The sequence below is a fragment of the Suricata suricatta genome, chromosome 11 (assembly GCF_006229205.1).
Source record: "Suricata suricatta isolate VVHF042 chromosome 11, meerkat_22Aug2017_6uvM2_HiC, whole genome shotgun sequence".
Classification (NCBI taxonomy): domain Eukaryota; kingdom Metazoa; phylum Chordata; class Mammalia; order Carnivora; family Herpestidae; genus Suricata; species Suricata suricatta.
In genome coordinates this window covers 77,208,632-77,228,324 of record NC_043710.1, presented here as the reverse complement: position 1 = coordinate 77,228,324, position 19,693 = coordinate 77,208,632, and the positions used below count along the sequence as shown (strand labels likewise).

General features: G+C 34.9%; 2 long non-coding RNA genes across 3 annotated transcripts in view; one reads left to right on the top strand and one right to left on the bottom strand.

The window, feature by feature from the left end:
• The window catches only part of LOC115306312, a 128,471-nt gene extending 119,570 nt beyond the window's left edge, over positions 1 to 8,901 (bottom strand). For both annotated transcript variants that reach the window (XR_003915305.1, XR_003915304.1), the window contains exon 1: positions 8,582 to 8,901. This is a non-coding gene — a long non-coding RNA (uncharacterized LOC115306312). The remainder of the gene's footprint in view (positions 1 to 8,581) is intronic.
• Positions 8,902 to 9,331: 430 nt separating this feature from the next.
• Positions 9,332 to 15,679, top strand: LOC115306311. The gene is made up of 3 exons (XR_003915303.1): positions 9,332 to 9,578; positions 11,467 to 11,524; positions 15,588 to 15,679. It is a non-coding gene; the product is annotated as an uncharacterized LOC115306311 (long non-coding RNA).
• The last annotated feature ends 4,014 nt before the right edge of the window (positions 15,680 to 19,693 follow it).

The following is a 19,693-nucleotide window of genomic DNA, read 5'->3' as shown; positions in this document are numbered from 1 at the left end:
TTTTGGACAAAATTCCAATACTTCACATGTCTCTCAGAATCCTTTACATCTCATTCGATGTATTTTAACTTCTTTCTTTGCATTATAGTTTTTTCTTTACATTAATTAATTTTCCTGCTTCCTTCTACCCATCTATCTTGTTTATGCCTGTCTGAACTACTGAAAAGAGTCTTTGCCAATCTATATCTGAAATTTCCTCCAAACCTTATTACTTCTCATTTTGTCTAGGAAATCAGTTTAATCCATCCTCACAATGACTATTTCTGTTACTCCAATGTCTTCAGAATGTGTGACCAATTATTTCAATAATTACATTGACTAGTACATTTTCTTAAGTTTCTTATCAAGTTCGCTCCAAACTAACAATTTTCCACCTCTCTGTTCTCTGAGATCAAACATTTTACTTGCTTTGGATTGCCAAAAATAAGTGGCATTGTGTATACTAATTTTTAAGAAATGTTTTTCTAGATAAATTATGTTAATAAAAAAGAAGATATACAGAATAATTTTTAATGTCCATTGTCTATACATCTCAATATTGCTTTCCACAATTAGGATAGAAAACTTAAAGCTTATATCTTAACAATACGTATTGGAGTGAACAAAAACCTTTTTCCCCAGCCTTTTTTGATGTTTTAAACACTGTCATTTTTGTCACTGAGAAGTCGATTGTTTTTCTTTTATATTCATATTATCACAACTGCATGACAGTTAGTTTCTTAATTTTGCATATCAAGAAAAGTTAAGTAACTCTTCTAAAATTAAACAGCTAATAAGTTGTGGACCCAAGGTTGAACCTTAAAATTCAAACACCAAATGCCCTAATCCATACTGCCTTCCCTATGTTAGATTTAATATTATAATGATCAAAATAATGTTTACTACCACTCTGCCACCACTATTACTATTAGTATTACCATATGGAAGGGAATGTGTAATAAAGCTGTACTAGCTTTGCAGTTAACCCAACCCCTTAAAATAAGCTTTATCAGCACCATTAATATTCTATACTTAATAACATAAAGAAATCAAACTTATTTATAATCGCAGATAAGAAATATATCTTTTCACAGCATCTAAGCATGCTACATTCATTTTACCTCAGATTCAACTGAATCATCAGAGACTAGATGGGTCTTAGATACTAACGTCAGCACTATAATGAGATGTAGAAACACACAGCATTCATTTCAAGTGGTTAGGTGAGTCTTGGGATCAAAGTTACTTCAGAATAACTTAGGCAGTAGGAAGTAAGTGCAGCAGTTAGAGAACAGAGCTAGCATAAAATACTCCAAGCTGGAAAGACTCAGTTGGAGAAAACTAACAGCAGTTTCCAAAAGGCGAACATTTTGAATATTTGCATCTTAGCTGTATATAATGCTATCACTGTACATTTAACATTGAATTACATTCACCCTATGTGCTTATTTCCTCCATCAGCTCATAAATTATTGATTTCTCTTTATATTCTTACTTATCTACAACTGCACACACTAGACCATTTGAGTGTGTGAAACGATGTAGAAATTGCTTTAAACTTGAAAGAAATGACTCTTTATTAATGCTACTCACTGAGGTATATACTAACAAGACCACCTTAAAAATGAGAAACAAATATAGTCATAACTTTTTAAACACAGATAATATGACAGATTTTTATAAAATCAGTTCTGGACCATTTAACTTAAATCTTAAAGAACCATTCTTTCATACCAAGGGCAGTGTTCCTTGAAAATACTGAAAAATGTGAAATTAGCTGTAGGTAAGTAAATACCCAAAGAAAGGAAAAATTCAAAGGGTACTAAAGACTACTTATTCATTGGACTTAGGGAATATATTTTATATTTTCTGCTAATTATTTGCAAAATCTGGCAATATGCATAGGGTAAAAAAGATCAGATTAGATGTTGTTTTATCCACAGTCTTTTACTTCATCTTCACTATATTTGTCGCCTTTAAATATTCAGTATTTAAAGGAAGTGAGAGCCTTAAAATACGAAGTTAGCCCATATGGACACACAAAAAACTCTCTTGTCATATGTGACAATCAAAGATTTGAGAGAGAATGCTGTATCAGAAACCCAACAATGTAGGACCGGCTTTCCACTTGAGTTGCACTATGCTCATTTTATAGTTTACATTCAGTTCTACCCGAGAAGGTGTTTAGCTCATGGTCTCTACGTCTCAATACTGCCTTCCACAAGTAGGGCAGCACTGTGCCTCATACAGAAACAGAACGCTTTGGTAGACAGATAGCTTAAAGCTTATATCCTAGAATAGATACTGCAGTGAAAACTAATTTTCTTCCCAGACTTAATTCTTTAAATAATTACATCACATTATTAAAATTATAAATGAATGAATAGATGAAACTTGGTTCAGACACAGTGATAAACTAGATACTATTACAGACTCAAATTTGCTTAGTATTAACTTCCTTTACTATTACAACAGTAAAACTAGAGTTTTTATACAAGTTGATATTCGAATTCTAAAACTCAGAAGAATGGTACCTATTTCTAGAGACTCATTTTCTGCTTTGCATTATAATAAATTCTCCAAAATCATTACTATCCAATGGAAGCCCATGATTTTAATTTTCTCCAAAACTGTCAATACACAGGAACATTTTCACACCCACATTTCTCGTTGACAACCTATTTCATTTTAGTGTCATTAAACACATATTATGAAAGAACACACACACACACACACACACACACACACACACAAGAAAAACTGTCAATCTGTGGAGGGGAGTTTTAGATACAGTCCTTTTTAAATATACAGCGGATAAAGTCACTTATGTTTCCTTTCTTACTTGATTTCCCAGGTTTCTTAACTGATACTGTTGAAAGCCTCCTATTTAACTGTTGAGTGCACACTAAGTTCACATGAAAAAGTTTATATCCAGCAATTACCTTGTCTAGACATTCAGTTCTTGGTTAAGAACATGTGGATATATCTGTGTCCTCTGAGTTAACATATTTCAATTTTAAATTTTCTAATCTTAAAAGACAATGTTTTACAGGTATACTATGTCCTAATCTTGATTTAATGGATATAAAACTAATTAAGATTTTCATAGCAAAAAGTATAAACCATATAAAGGTTGACCTAGAAATTAAAAAAAAAAACAGGGTTCTAATTCTATCTTTCCTATTAAATGTAATGTTGAACAGGGCACTTCACCTCTTTATACCCTGTTTGTTACTCTTTTCTGTGGTAATACATAGGGGCTCTGTAAGGCTCCTTCCAACACTAAATGATATTATTCTGTCACTTTTCCTTAAGTATCCTGATAAGTTATTTACCATCAGTGACTTACGATAGCTGTGTTTTTTTAATGAGATGGTTATTTTAACATTAGAAACTCATTCACTAGCTCACATATTGCCATTAGTATAATGGCACTTAAAGAGGAAGAGTACTAAATTATGAAGTTTAAAGTTTCAATCCTATTACAAATGATTTGACTTTTGAATTCCTAATATGAAATATATCCAAAATTAGAAAAAAAATATGTTTTACAGAACAATATGAAGAGGAAAGTTTCAAACTAACACAATAAAACAAGACACAAAACCTAACTAAGATTAAATATGAGAAATTTTCTAATGAATTCAGAAATATTTGAGGACACTTAAATTTGTTTACATGCACAGGAAACAATTTAACATTAATGATCATAAAATACTAATTAAAAAATTACTTCTAGAAAACACAAAGTCTTTAACTTCCTACTGTCACTCACCTGTACTTCCAATTACTATTCATCTTAATCACCAGGGATTTAATCTAATTCTGTCATTTTTCAGAGTATAAAATACAACAATAGCTCAGCAAATGCAACTTAATTGAAATGTGAATTCTTATATAAAATTAACATGGGAGCACCTAGGAGGATTAAAATAATATTTACATTTGGTTTATTTAATATTTGGTTTAGCTTCAGCAAAGTTCTTTAATACTTTTAAATAAGAAATTAAATATTTGAGAAAATAAAGATGAAATTTTATGTACATACAAATAAATTTGTCACAAAATAAATATGCCACTTCTCTACTAGTTTTTTTCATAAATACAAACTCGTGGAACCAAATACATTTAAAAATGTTTATGGTTCCAGACACATTATGACTATAATTACCCTGTTATAATATCTTTTTATCTCCCGATATTCTGACTATCAATAGGAAGAGAATTTTAATTCACCTTTCATCACCTAAGTGATCAGAAAAATTTCTCTTCCTAAGCTCCATATGCTATAGTTAGCACTGGATCACAATGGAAGATGAAATCATCTTCTTGAGCATTTAACAGCTCTAAAAATGATGAGGAGCAGATTCTTACCCCAGGCCCATAAAATTTTAATGTATATAATTACACTTATCCTGTTGATGGTCACAAAATAGTTTTTGATGATTCATAAGTAAAATACTTTCATTTTCCTCCTTGACAAGATATACTATTGCTTAAATTTTGGATAATGTTCAGATTAGATACTTTAACCCTTAAGCCTGGACATATTTTAGAGTAAAGACAAACTATAAGGGAATGCTTGCAGGAAGGCTCATACAACTACGTTAATACCTTCTTTTCTATCAAGACCTCAACTTTTTTCACTTATATAAGTATAGGAAATACTTGCAATCTTGACTGATATGAAAGAAAATGGGCAAGTCCTGCTGGATCTTTTAAGAGAAATCCACTTGCTAAAAATACATAAAAGTAGTATCCACAAGGAGGCAAGTTATTTAGGTCATTATGGACTTTTAAGAACCACCGAGAACACCAGAAAAAATCCATTTTACAACTGAAATGTCAAATCCATCCAGTAAAACATTTTTGGACTTGTTTAAAAAAGACAATGATCACAAGGTATTCCAGTTTAAAAAAACACATGGGAAAAGAACACCCATACTTTGTAAAATTTCTCGAGAATAACAATTTTCACACTCTTTTGTATTAGATTTTAAAATGATGGATTTATTGATTTTTTGATGTCCATGAAAAGACAGAACTTTGATTTATTTTCCAGGATTACTATATGGGCTATTTCTAGGGTTTCATTTCCCTATAAAACTGTGAAGAGCTTCCATAGTCTGGCTGGCTTTTAAGTCTTATGAGCCGATGTTTCACAAGACCAGAAAGTCAAAAATGTAATTTCTAATACTCTGGAATATGAAATGAAAGACTGGTGTTTTAATTTAAGGGATTGATCTGGATAAAAATGCTCTATATTTGGATTACATATATGTTTATAATAGATAAAACATAAACAAAGTTAATACATGGTTTTATATCAAGTTCATGGGGTATAATTTAATATTGACAAGTAACTTTGATGAAAAAATAATTTAACTGTAAAAACATATCTACCTAGAAAGTAAATATATAAAATAAAGCAGTATAAAACTTCCTCTCATATCTAGTATATCAATGAAACAGTACTAAATTTGTTTTATTCACTCCTAACGAAAATAATTAGCTAAAAATTTGCCCAAGCATCTGAGAAAAATGTAAACTGATAATATGCTGCTTTTCAGAACTCTTCTAACATTATGCATTTGGCTATTAAAAATTCATAAAAGGAGAAATTAATTGGGCATATGTAGGGAGAAGGCACATAGTTCTTAATAGTTTTTATTCCTAAATGTTATATTAAGGAATTTTATATACTCATTACTTTTTAAAATGCACCATTCTGTAATGTGGAATTATTGATCACAAATGCTCAGAAAATAGACCTCGGCAAACATTCTACTGCTTTGAGCTTCCGACCAGCCTCTTTCCTGCTATAAAGTGCTAAGAAGTTCATGTGACATATTAGCAGTCTTATAACACTAATCTAAGAAAATAATGTGTCAGAAATACACACCTCTTATTTTATATTTGTATCTTCAGTAATAAAAAAGGGATAAATAAATCTGAGACCTTGAGGTCAGAGTTTTTAGATGCCAAATTATATAAACATATGGACCTGTTTGTTTAGATTAAGATAAAATTTCCAGCCTCTTAACAAAATTTTAAGAAAGCATGTATTTTAAAAACAGTTCAAAGACTATAAATAATCAAAATATGTGTGGTAGGATTGAGTAAGTAAAAAATGACATTTTAAACATCTTGGCCTCATAAAATCCTAAATTAATTCTTGATGGATGGGGAATCATTACACGTTACTAAAAAACTTCTTTTAGTCAATGGAACTTAAATGCAGTCAAATAATCTTTAACTATTAAAAGCATCTAGGTAATTTTTTTTTAATTTCATAAAATATACCTTTTGTTTTCTCTCGAAATAAGACAAACTCCAAAATAACTTGGGTAGCATAGCATCCCCTTACTTTCTTCATCTGGAGAGCCTCTACCCTTTACTGACACCCTCTGGTACTTATTACTAAGTCAGTTTTGAGATTAAACCACACTCTAACCTCTAATCTAAAGGTGGTAAAGGTCTTCTAACTTGTTAAAAAGACATTTAAAGAAAGATAGTTTAGCCAAACCTGTTCCATTTTAATAAACAATTCTATTCAACTGGACCCATACAATTGAAATAAATGTGCACAAGCAACTAATTTTTAATCATCTTGTTAAATAAATATAGCCTATGTTTGTGTTCATTGTTTGATTTTAATTAATCTTCCTAACCTAATAAAGATTTCAGACCACTTAATAGTTGAAGGGTTGCTCTGATAGGGAAACATTAAGGTATTTCAGCGGTACATTTAAAAAATCCACAATTGTAGGTTCTCAGATCTATTTCTAAACATCCTATGGTGTACATGTGCCCCACAACTTACAAAGCTTGGCATTTAGTTAATCTAGAAGAGTAAATATTCTTTATTCCAACTTTGAGAATTCTAACTTTCTTTTCAACTGTGTACGCAATCAAAGAGAAAATTAAAATTAGCAGTTTTTCTCCTCATAGTTTTCAGAAGTTTTAAACTTTAGAAAACTTTAAAGTGTCCACCAACCCCTGCACAAAATCCTTGACACTTACATTGTCATAAACACTTCACTGATTTTCTATGTCAAATATGCTTTAATATCATCTCACCAAACTCCACTTAAGGTATTTTTCAAACTCTATTTCATTATTTATGGCACATTTCCTTTTTCAACTTGTTTTGCATTTTGTGTTTTGTTTTTCTCACTAAACTTGGTTGGTCTGTATATAATATATTTTTTAAGCATTTGCTTACACAGTATATTGTTTTGGAGTTCTTTTTGAGTTGAGTCAGAAGAAACATATACCTGTCAAGTTTGACACTCAATATACTAGTCTACATACAACTTTATTTGAGTATTAAGTAGGAAAATGTGTGAAGAAACATCTGTGAGTTGCTTAAAAATGACTACAGTCCTGTAAAAAATGACTTCATCATTACTAATTCTTTTATGTTTAGTGTCACAGTATTAATCATGACGAATTCCTTCAAGATTGCAATGATAATCTTAAATATTTGTGTAGCTCTGTTACAGTTCAATAGTAATCAATTATGCTTTCATTAATTTTTTAAATTTGACCCACTCTTCATTTGTCTGGGTTTTTTTTTCCCCCATGCTGGTCTCCTAATGAACTTCTACTTCTTTCATCCTTACTTCCCAGTTAAAATTGAGATTCAAGGTGGAAGTATGGTACCTCTACATTATTTTATCTTTTCAATCAGAAAAAAAATACTCATGGATTGAAATAGGTAAGGCATTTCATATACAACAGCTTGAAAGTTTTCTGCTTCCAAATATGCATTTAAATTACTACACTGTATTGTATTTTTCATGCTAAAGAGGTAACACCATTCTAAAATAAAATACTTCTAAAATATTTAGTGCATCCTTATCCTTGTTTTGCCAAAATAAAGTTAAACAAAAATTTTCGAGATTGTCAGAGCAATTCTCGGCTTATTTTACACCAGGTTCCTATTGATGCAAATTACTATTCTCTTCCACTTGTCAATAAAAAGCTCAAGAAGGTGGTCTGAACATATTTTTATTTCTTAAAAATATCTATCTCAGTCCTACATGACATTTAGAAAACACCACAGCATAACTCAAGACACTGTTTTTCTTTGGGCTCTCTAACTTTATAGAACCCCACTTAATAGAGCACCCCTCCTGAATTTTAACAAGTCATTGCACTGCCGGGTGCCCAGTTATTGGGCTGTCTTGTCACAAATGTATTGCTCAGTCATGAGACATACATTCAGTATCTGAGAACCACATCCTATTTTCTGAGCATTTACTCTCTTTTGCAGAACAATTCTTACCCTCACCTGGCATTCATTACCTTACCGTTCACTTGTAGGAATTTAGTCTTCTTTTGGATCACATTATGATATACACAAATGGGTTATATTTACTCTTGCTTCAACTTTTCTGACATAAAATCCCAGCAGAGAAAAATAGCGTGGTTTGGGGGGGGGGGGGAGACCGCTTTCCGTTACAGTTTTAAAATTCTGGCAACATGGCAAGAAAAGATGGCTTTGCAGAAGCGAGTGTGTCACAAATTCTAAGTGCCTGGGAGACGAAGTGCACAATCATAGAAAGCAGTCCCTGGCAAAGGAATGCCAGCCACTTACCAATGAGATGCCAGACTCCCCTGTCCTTCCTCTGTGCCTCTCAAGTCCTGTCTGCCATCCTCCTGCCCGTTAGCACAGTTCAGATGGAGCAGTTCCCTGCGTCCACTCAGCCTGTGGCAGGAGAGAACTGCGGAGTTTTTAATCATTCAGAGGGAATCCTCCGGCTTGCCCTGCTTCTCCCTGAAGAGGGGACCCAGGTAACTCATCCCTTCCGCCCCGAGCTTTAAGGGCACTTTGGCCGCCGCCGCCTGGCAGTTCCGCGCCCCCACTCCGGAGTTGGTTATATCGGGCAGTAGGCGCGGCGCCTCCTCGGGCTGGTACGTTTGGGGCTCGCGTGCTTTCCTCCAATGCGTCCGCGCGCCCCGCGCCCCGCGCCTCTGACTGGCTGTGTCCTTCCCGGGGCGGCCCCTCGCCCCTCCCCGCTCGCCCGCGCCCCGCGCCTCGCTGCCTCTCGCGGCGAAGGTTCGTTGAGCATGTCCCCGGGCGGAAAGGTCCGTTTGCTTCCCGAAGGGTTTTATATGTTTCTCTACTCGTCTCGCTCGTCCGCGCGCCGAAGTGCGGAGGGCTTCCCCTCCTGCCCTGCTTTTCCGCTCCGCAACCTTTCCAAATTTAACATTCGTAGATTACGGAGCGAACGCGGTGGCGGGCGACGGCTCGGAGATCTCCGAGACTTTCCTGCTCGGTCCGCCGGCCGCGGGCGGTCCGCTTTCGGATCCCGAGCCGGTCGCTCGTACCGCGGCGCGCACTCAGGCCGGCTGCGACCGGACTCTCCCCTGGGGAGACGGTGCCTGGGTCCTGACCCGGGAAGCGCCTCTCTTTGTTCGCACCCTTGCGAGTTCTAGCGGAGGACGACGAGGCTCTGGGTGGATTTCTCCTTGGTTGTGTCCCCCCCAGCGTCAGTCCTGAGAAAGCTAAGGAGACGGTCGGCTTAGTCTCAGACGCAACCTTTTTTCTTTGAAATTTTAGTTCACAATGGATGTAATTGGAAAAATAACAGGTAGTAAATCCCCAGTGTGGCAGCTTTAGTGCTATTGTTCTGGTGGCCCTCCCCACTTTTCCTCTCTCCATCCCTGAGTCATTCCCTAATTCTCTTGATTCCTTTGATGCTGAGAGTTTGTTGCATACATTATATTACCCGTCCTTTGCAATCTATTTCCGCAGTTAAAGCGATTAGCACCTGTATGTAATGGAAAGGAAATCCCACACAGTTCTCTGTGTCCGTGCCTCTGGGAGACTGTGTGAGAGCCTCAGGTCACACCCGCTGTCGGTTGGCGTCCGGTTTGCACGTGTGTGTGAGTCCAGCCGGACCCTGCGCTGGGGCCGAATCTTCGGCTCACTTAATCCCCCAGTGGGGTCCGACTGGCTCTAGTTGGTAAGGAGAGTAGAGTGCCCCGCAGCCTGTAGCTGGAAGCCTTCCTACCACTACCTCTGTGTTGTTTCTCTTGCAGCTTTTCTGGTAATTAAAATTAGTCTTTTTCCTGTTTCTTGGCTTCTCATTCATCCACACATGTGCGAACATCCAGCCTCTGCTTTTAATGGCCACCCTCAGGATCTAGGCTGATTTCTTGTTCCACTGCGAAGACAGATTTGCGTGTTCACATTTAATGCTTCTCTACCCTTCCACACTTTTTATTTTCTTTTTCCCCCCGCTTTCCAGTAATTGGGTTATTTCCTTTATGTGTTAACTGAGGGATTGTTGCCGAGATTTGACTTCTCTGGGCTTTTTCTCTGCTTCACTAGCTCCACTCCTATGTTAGGCTGTTGGTTCACAGAGAGAATCACCAGGACTTTTATAACCTCTTTAAATATATCACAAGATAGATTCAAAGTCTAAAAGCTTGAAGCATTTTCTGATTGTGCAATGAGGTTTTTGCCTTTAAATGTTTGTTATAATTGAGCACATCAGCCTTAATAGGAGTAGAGAAGGCGAGCTTGCTTATTTATAGTTTTCTTTACTTCCCTTGAACACCTTTATGTTGCAAGTGATTTGATAATTTTGGCATTTGTGTCATCGCCTCATATATTTAATGTATTTTCTTTCAACTATCATTTCAGTAAAAAATTTAAGTTGGCTTATTAAAATTTTTAAAAAAGTAATAAAAAATGTAGGTCAGTCAAATCAAGACATAGGCTAATGTGATAGATAGTTGGAGAGATAGGAAGCCAGGAGTGAAGCTTAGACACAAAAACTCATCTATATTTTGTTAAAAATGGCCTTAAGTTTACCATTAAGATCGTAGCCAATGTAAAGCAGGAAATGCTACCAGTCACATGATTCATGGTAGCCTCCCACAACTAACAAGAACAAGGAAATGTGTATTTCAAATGATATAGGTGTGTTAATTATTTTAAATAAAATAATATACAGGCTTATGATGTTTTGACATTTTACAAAGACGACAGTTATTAGCATAATTAGACATGACGATATTTGCGTAACAAATATTGATAATGTAAAGTGCTTTTCCTTTTGAGGTTATCTGATCATTTAGAGGGAGAGGAAAAGAGATTTTGAAGCTGGTTAATTAGGAATAGTAAGGTCTATTTCTGTCAGTTCCAATTAAGAATGTTAATTTCAAGTCATAATGTAAGGGTGACTATGTTACATGGATATATTGCAGCAAGACTTGGAATCAGTGACTACTTTCATTTATTTTATCATTTAAAATATTTCATTATATAATATGCAACTATAAATTCAATATTAGTATATATGTATTTCTATATTAACATCTCTATATGTACTATACACAATATAAGACTTGTGACTTCTACATCTTTCTGAAACATTTAGAATTTCGCTATTGTGGAGTCTATTTTTGTTGTGCTGCACATTCTTAACTTGGCCTATGGTCATGTACCTCTGTATCTTATTACATCCACAGGGTTCAGGTATAAGCAGGTGAACGTTTGATATTAGAGAGAAAAACAGCAGTGTGTAAGGTAAGAAGCAGAAATTTTTTTCTTTCAGGTCTGCCAAGAAGAAACAAACTAACTCATGTTATCCAAGCACTCATCAAATCTTTTCACACATCATAAGTAGTCATTTCTTTTATTCTCATGTGAAAATGGGAATTTAAAATATTGCTCCCATATTATCTTTAAAAGTCATAGAGATTCATGCCCCATTATAAAATTGCACTGCTATTTACTTTAAAAAGGTCATGATTAAAAAGATCACTTGTTTCTCTTTCAGAATGTTAGTGACATTTTGAAATAAACCAGCTCATTGTCTACCCTGATCAAATATCATTTGAACATTAAATGAATTAAAAATATTGTTTGTAAGTGGGGTAAGTGGTTTAGTGAGTCATTTTCTCCATGCTGTGCTTACAGTACCTTGACAGAGCGCTGCTTATCTGATCTTGTTGTCTAACCGTCTTTGTGTAAATGTCTTAATCTCTTTATCTCCTGGTCCCCAGTGGGCAAGTGAGCAGATGTAGCACATCTGTAGCAGTTGAGTTGCCTCTAAGCTTTTGTCTTATTTGTGTTATAGATTTTTCTCTTTAAATCACACCCTCCTCCTTTTCCTCTCCTTTCATCTGACTCATAGAAGGTTCTAGGTTCTAGTTATGAGGCCAAGACTACATTATTTGTCAACAAATTGTACCATAACATGAAGGGAAACAGGGCAGCGCTCTATTCAGTCAGGCGTGATCCTTTTTTGGATCACCTGCTTTGCTTATAGCAGTCCCTTTCAGCATTTACATTTTTCTGTTTGGATGTTTTACTCCTCTATGTTACATCCTGAAAAGAATAGTGAATGGGAAAGTACTGAGAAATTAATAAAAATCTTGCATTGTCAGTGTACACCTGTATTCCCGATAAATATAACTGAAACATGAAGATCCAAAAGTAAACTTTTAATTGAACTGGACAACATATGATGACTTTAATTTTATTTTGGGTTTCTTAGAACATCAGTTTTAGTACTTACATCACAGCTGTTTTGTGAAAGCAGAAATAAACATATCTTAATCAGACTTGGAAAATACACTGACTTAATTAATTTAACAGCTGTTCCGGTAACGAACACTAAAGAACATAGCCCGCTTTGTGGATGTCTTGATAACATCTGCAACCACAGCCATTAAGAGGTCTGAGAGAGGCGCTCTAATTTGAGGACTTTGATGCTCAGACTGCCAGCTTTTGCGTATGGAAGCTATGGCCATGACTGACCTCTGACTGGTCCTCATGCTCATCCTGTGACATCTTGGCCTAACAAAAATGTTTTTACTTAGGAAGGAACAAAAGACACTGTCAGTTTAACTGAGATTTTACACAACAGGAGTAAAAGATGATATCTTACTCATTTAAAAGTAAAGTTTACTGACTGTGATTGTATTCCGTAGCTTATTAAATAAACACTTGCATTTTTCCTAAATATATCTTTAGTGTAAGGATGTCCATAAGTTTTAATAGACTTACTTTCATAGATGTCTAAATTCCATTTTGTATAGTGTTCTCTCAACAAGATCTTCTCATATATAATTACTTTCTGAAAAGAAACAAAACCTGATTCATTTGTTCATGATCAGATATGTCTCCAAATATTATCTGTTTACACACAAATCTTTTCAATCCGGAATAAAAATCTCTAATGCTTTTTTATGTTCTAATTTGTTGTATCTTAAGGGAACTTCATATGCATGTTGTATTTTGATCATTTTCCATCTCTTCCTGGAGCATTAATTTTACCTTTCTTTGAATTTTGGCACTAAATAGGAATAATATTTCTCCAAAATAAATTTTATTATCAAGTACTATACCCATATTTATATTCCAGCTCTTCATGGTCTCATTTATAGCTGGACTTAGTCTTTTTTCTAAATCGTGTTTATAAGCCAACTTAAGAATTCTATGTAGGTCTTTATATAGAGAGCTAGACTGTATGCTTCCTGTGGGCCAGGAACTAAATTGTCTACACAGTGTGCTGAAATTTTGTGTTTAAACTCTTTATTGGCTGAGAAGTGTACATATTGGAAACCTTATTTGCTCATCTGAGATTCATTCAGAGACTGCACTACGAAGCAGCACCGCTTACTTTACTGTTCACCAGGAAGCCTGTAGTTTGCAAATGGGACCATTAGATGGCACTCGTGTTCTAATTAGGAATGTCATTTATGTTCTGTACTAGGGATCTTGATTTTTTTCGGAATGAGAGGAACCCCCAAATTAGCCAGTGGCACTATAAGAACAGTTGTATACAACTTAATGTAGACATCTACTAAACACATCAGAAAATTGTACAATGTCAGATATGGAGGAAAAATAAGAGCTATGAAATTTTGTTGAGGGCTAAGTATATACTAGGCATTGAAATAGGTATGCTTTAGATGAATTGTTCCATTTTATCCTAATGGTCTAGTTGAAACCCATTTTTAAGTAATCTGCCTCCAATGACTGTTCTTAACCAGTTCACTAAAGCAATCCCTGTTGTGATTAGAGTAAATCACTTAAGTCACCACAAAATAAAGTGTTGTTGATACCAGATGCACAGAACAAACCTTGTGTATAGAAAGAATCCAATAAATGGAAAATAATTTTAGCACAAGTATATAACAAGATAAAATCCCATATTAAACCTATTCCTTGAAGTTTATGGCATTTTGTGATATTCTCTTGGACAGAGGATTCATTCAAGAAATATTGATTAGGAAATAACTGGTCTGAGCACTGTACAGATGAATGAATTTAAATATGAGATTTTCACAAAACTTATTTTCATATACTTCAAAAAGGGAAGAACTATAATTTCTTTCGTTCTAATATTTTGCTTGAATAATGCAGATTCAAATGCTAATTAACATATAACAAGCCACAATTTTGGAAGAAAATACATAGTCTTAAGAATAAATGCTGTTGTGTTCAGAAGAGATTACATTTTGAGGTTCCAATTTTTTTGCCATCAATCCTATTTATGTCCAGTTTTCTTTCTTTATAAATTAAAAAAAAATTCCTGTCACCATGTCCGGTTCAGCCTGGTGCTGAGAAACTGGGTTATGTTCTTTTTATCTGACCCACCACCAACTATTGCTCTGCTTCTGTAATTGGTAACAGTAAAGGGATCAGGACTCTGCTGAAAATTGTTTTGATAACAGAAGAGGTCTCCTCTGGAATAGCTACATTAACTTAGCTGCTGAGAAAGGTAATAAAAACTTACTTTGCGGCTGTGAAATTCTGAGATATAATTTATAAGTTATGCAAATACAGATACAATAGCAATATTTTATGCTTAAATAGCACCTTTCTTATAAGGATGTCAAACTTATTGAATATGGAAATAAAAACTAAACAATGTAGCTACATGCGCTGCTTTCCTATACCTTTCATTTCTTCCTATGTCACATCACCTGTGTACATACGTATACTTTATATGAAAGGAAAGATTCATACACTGTGAACCTATTTTCAGTGCAATTGGTGAAGAGATATTCCTAATGAGATAAAACTAAATTACTTCAGTTGGCAAGCTATAGTATAATGCAATTTCATTATAAACTATTAATTGATTATTAATTACTGGCTTGCAAAGGGCTGACCATTCTGTAGTGGAAAATAGAAGGAATGTATGTTGGCCGGCTCCAAGGAGCTAATAGGTTGAACAAGATGGCATCATGTTGGATGAGGCTGATGCTAAATGATGCTTGCTGATTAGGTAGCAGATACTGATAAGAACCCAGCATTAGAGCAAATCATATCAAAACCCACTGGAAAACAATATGAGACCAAAAAAAATGGCAATGTTTGCTGAAAAATGACAGTAGTGGTATTTTAGGATAATGCTCCCAACTGTGTCAAGCCCGGAAGGGTAGGAAGTATGGTCATGTTATGGTGGCATTAGCACAATTAATGTGTAAGGGGCTCTTAGTATTAGTGAAAACTTCATGTTTGACCAGAAGTTTGAAAACTTTAAAAGAAAAATCATTAAATTAGGATTTTTACAATATTATATGAATAATGGGAAAAATCTTGTTCTCTGACTACAGAATTGCTCTCTTAATAGGGGAAAAAGAACCTGATTTCCATTTTCATGGAGGATTCACTGGAGGATTTCTTTTCAGTCTAAATTGTTGACTTTTATATATTCTGACATTAAATAAAACACATTTGTGCTTCATTTTCTTACTAAACTTGTACTGCAGATTCTGTACACAAGTGTTTTCACTTTTTTAAATGTTTTATTTAAATGTTTTATTTTTGAGAGAGAGAGCAGGGGAGAGGCAGAGAGAAAGGGAGACAGAATCCCAAGCAGACTCCTTGCTGTCAATGCAGAGCCCCAGGTGGGCCTCAAACTCAGTAACTGTGAGATCATGACCTGAGCCAAAACCAAAAGTTGAATGAGTAACAGACTGAGCCACTTGGGCACTGCCCCTCTCACAAGTGTTTTCTTATATTAAAGCATAGGAAATATTTTTAATGTTGAAGATCGTTAACGTGGCATAAAAATTAGGAGGCATTCTTTCTGATATCTCAATTGGTCTTGTCTTTTTGGTGCGTTACTCTCTTGCTCACTGAGGGTAGAGATGACTCTAGCAGAAATAACCAAGTATTTTAAGCTTATGTTTCCTTACATAATTAAATTTGAAGTTGCAGTCTTTTGCTTGTAAATATAATGGACTTATATTTAATGAATGAATTCTGAAATGGATTTTTATTTACAGGATTTTTATTTGAGGCTCTTTGTGCCACTGCTACTTGGTAGATGTATTTAAAATTAAGCTTCTGGGGCTCCTGGGTGGCTCAGTCGGTCAAGCATCCAACTTCGGCTCAGGTCATGATCTCGCGGTTCGTGGGTTCAAGCCCCGCGTCGGGCTCTGTGCTGACAGCTAGCTCAGAGCCTGGATTCTGCTTCAGATTCTGTGTCTCCCTCTCTCTCTGACCCTCCCCTGCTCGCACTGTCTCTCTCTATCTCTCAAAAAATAAATTTTAAAAAACATAAAAAAATAAAATTAAGTTTCTTTCCTTTCACATGGTAGATTGATATAACACAAATTATTGTTTAAATTTACACGTTCTTTTAACAGATGTTTTTACTACTGAATATGTGACACCACTCTCAAGGAGCTTACAGTACAGACATGGAAATAAAATGTCCAAAGTGCTTTAACAGAGATATTTTCAGGAGTCTGTGGGAAGGCATGAGTGAACAGCTTTCAGTGCATTGAAGGGAGCCCTTCGCCAAGGACATGAATCTTAAATGGTTCAAAAGAATGAGTGGGAGAATCAGCCAGAGGCGTTTAAAAATACTTATGTCTGTATATCTATATCTATATCTTTATCTATATCTATATCCACATACACACATTGTGAGGAGGAAAAAGAATTCTTTACCCTTCCAGGTGTTTAGCTGAGGCACACTGTAAAAAAAGACAAATTAAGAGGAAAAACACAAATAGAAACGTAATAACCTGTATTCCTTCTGTATGCATTGGAAATACTCAGAAAAACTGAGTAACTCCCCAAAATGGTTGAAGTCATCACCTCTGATGCCATTTTCTGCTAAAGACGAAAGAAATTGTTGGGGGGAGTGGAATTACGTATAGGAGATAAAACATACTCAACCGGAGTAAGATTGTGATGCAGAATTAAGTCCATGCCTTCACCATTGATGAGTTTCTAGGGAATAAGATATCCTCCTCTTCCTGGTACAGTGAGATAGATACTACTAGAGATTTCCCTTATAAACATAAATGATTTCCAAAAGGGTAACTTCTGCTCAGTTTCCAGAACGTTTCCTATGTCTACAATTCTCTTTCTTTTTTTTATGTTTATTTATTTATTAGAGAGAGAGAGAGAGAGAGAGAGAGAGAGGGTTGGGAGCAGCAGAGAGACAGAGACACAGAATCTGAAGCAGATTCCCGGCCTTACACTGTCAGCACAGACACCAAAGCAGGACTGGAACTCACAAACTGCAAGATCATGACTTTAGCCAACGTCGGATGTTTAATCATCAACAGGAGCTCCCCATCCTCTTTCTTTTTTCAATGTTTATTTTTTGTACAATTTCTTAAAAATAACCAGACTGAGATCATCTTTTGGCCAAAGAGGCACATTTTGGGGTCCAAAATTTTGCTTGTTTTCAATATCTCTATCTACATCTGTACCCATATCCACACCTTTTTGTCTCTGTGTCTGTATTTATACAGAATCTAAATTGACATTTGTATCAAATATCAATACCTATCTAGCTCTGTGATAGGAGCACAGTGTGCTGTTTCATGTTTTCCTGAAAGTTAAAATGAATGAATACAGGTAGATACTGCAGCCACTGGAAAGTACAGAGCACAAGATGTTGGAGTAAGTACCAGTTCTATTAGGAAAATACTTACATATGATCTTAAAGAACAGAGGTTATTGAAACTTTTTGAACAGGAAAAGATATTTCTGTAAATGAATAGGCTTGAATCAAAGAAATCAGTTAGGGAATCTTATAGTATTTTATCCATGGATCCCAAAAGCAGAAACTAGGAATATGGCAGGGTAGTGATCCCAGAGGCTTCCAGGATGAGGAATCAAGATGTGTGGACTAATTGGGCACGTGGGGCTGTGACAGACAAGAGTCACTGTGTATTAACTCTTATCTTCTGAGATCACACAACTAAGTATACTATGTGAACAAAATAGACAAGAAATAGACTCTGCCTTCCTGGATCTTAGATCTCATTGGGAGATCTAATCAAATAAGCAAGATATTACACTGAACCCATTGCGATAAGTGGAAAAAGGGGGAACTCTAACTGTCAAAAGTAGTGAGTTTAGCTGAAATGTATCTAAGGGATAGATTTATGGGATAGGCAATGAGTTGAGTTTATAGTGATATTGATTCATTTGTGCAATATTTAAGACACTTGTTCTGAATAATACTGAGAGCCTATGTTTAAAGGTCATAAATTTTGTGTTGAAAGTAATCAGCTATATTTGGTAGCTGATGCATGGAATAAAAATATTGATCTTAAGAATGATAGCATGAGAAGAGAGGAAGGCCCACAATGGAACCTTGGAGAACACGATATTTTAAAGTCAGAGAAAAGAACCAATAGTGGACACAGAGAAGGTACTATCTTGTAGGAGGAGGAGAATCATGGAGGTTTGTCAAGGAAGCTAAAGCTGGAGATAATTTCTTGAAATAGAGCATTCACAAATGCATCAAGTTCAAAGACATGAAAGAAGGTAGGAATTAAACATTCATTGTCGATGTGGCTTTTAAGAGTTCAGGAGAAAACAGGCATGTTGCAGTAACGAAGAGTGCATCAAAGGCAATGAATAATGTGACAAGGTCATCTAAACTTTGGTATGTTTGTTTTAGCAAAATAGAAGGGTAGAGAAAGATTTTTAAAAGTTTCATGTATAATTTCTTTTATTTGGCTGAATTTAACTTGCAGTCAATAGTACTAATTTGTTTTTGTTTTAATTGAGGGTTTTGTTTGTCATTACCATATTTTTTTCCTGGAGAGTTATTTCTCAAACATATCATCATATTCTTATTCATTGTTGTTGGTATTATTGTTGTTAGAAAGAAAATTAGATCTTAGGAATTCAATTTCTGGTACATCATCCATGTATAAATTAGACATAAATATTTTGTACATGCCCGTATACATGTATACATAACATTTTACTCTTACATTTTAAGAATTGTTTGTTCTTAACTATAACATACAACCTTACTGCAACATAAATATTATTTTATAGGGACACACCACTTATCAACTCTGAATTGAAAAAATGTCAGCAATTTGTATGCTTAAGGAATAAATTAAAATCACAAAAAAAAACTTACTTAAATTGGGCCCAATTAGAGTGATTATGTTTGAATAAAATTCAGGTAGGATTAGTATACCTAACATCTTTACTTCTTTATTAATAACACAAAAAATGTAACTAAAATACACTATGACATTCATAAGTATAAAATAATGTCTGGTGTATGTTCATTGCCATTAATGAGTTATAAATGATAAAATCCTAACACTTAACTCACTTTTACCAGATACAAAGATGATGTCATATATAATTCCCCTCTAACAAACAAACAAGCAAAAGCATTCTCCACCCCATCTGTACCATTTACTTAAAAATGATCTGTTAAAATCTGAGATAGTAAAATAC